Source organism: Ylistrum balloti, unplaced genomic scaffold (assembly GCF_031769215.1).
Source record: "Ylistrum balloti isolate Yb309-2 unplaced genomic scaffold, AGI_CSIRO_Ybal_v1 Utg369808, whole genome shotgun sequence".
Taxonomy (NCBI): Eukaryota; Metazoa; Mollusca; class Bivalvia; order Pectinida; family Pectinidae; genus Ylistrum; species Ylistrum balloti.
The window spans coordinates 1722940-1724112 of NW_026781982.1; positions in this window are offsets into that span (position 1 = coordinate 1722940).

The following is a 1173-nucleotide window of genomic DNA, read 5'->3' on the forward strand; positions in this document are numbered from 1 at the left end:
ACCTCCCGACCGTCAGAGTTAAATCCCACATATAAGTCCCGGGGGTCAGCACACGCCACTGCAGAGAAAGTAAACACACACTTGTATCGTAAAAGTCTCCTCCATGTTTGAATTTTATTAACTGTTGAGCTCTGAGCTGAAGCCGTAACACGAGTACCTCGATTAACTGTTGGGGCGTTGGAGCGTGGCACCCCTATATCGTAAAGGTACCGGCAGTAGTATTAGTAGCAGTCAAGGAGCGGAACGTGCACCTGTCATCTCGCGTGTAGCACAACAATACACCCTTAAGTTGTGTTGTACATGCATATAAAGTACTATCCCGCTCGCAGTACATATGACGATAGCGTTAGTGGTATTGAAGTAGTGTCCAGGAATAGTGCCCCTTTTTCACTCTAGTGAAACACGACAGTGTGTCCCTTTAAATACAGGTACAGACTGTATTACCAATATTCCGTCCCTGTTGTAGATATTAGTGTGCAGGCTATTAGCCGGTGGGTCTTACTTACAACTAAAACTGTTATTAGGACACGATACTGACAATAAACGAGGGACGATCGAGGCGGCGTTGTCTTCTTGATGTATGGATTTTCTCAGGTAATCCTGTCATTCATTTCAACCAAGTAGTAAAGTAAAGGCAGCCTGGTTTGGGATAATTGGAATGTACGATCGATTGATCATTTCGTGTCCGCGATTATATATGTGCACCGGTGATACCTTACACTACAGAAAGAAAACGTACGGCGCGAGGTGTGTTGTTCTCCGGGTACCTTCGCAATGGGGAGTCGGTGAGACATCTAAAAGGTACGGCGATATCGGCGTGTTCGGGGGGCCATTAGCGGACATCTGGTATGCGAAACTCTGAATGACAAATGTCTTTTTGTTGTTAATAGTCACTTCAAGGACAATTGCGCATTTCAAATGTTATTTTCACGTGTAAGATATTCATAAACGTTTTAAAGACGCTGACGGTTCTGCACGCCCAGTGAAAAGTTCGACCAATAAATTAGTTTTCTAGTAATTAATGTATTAGTGCAAGGTAAATGGCAGAAGTGTAAAATGGACATTAGAAAATCTTCATCATATCTATGTTTGTAGCCGACATGTATCACAATGTTATATTAGAACGTTTAGATTAGTTGGGAGTTTTATTTGGATACAACTTTAATCTTCTTC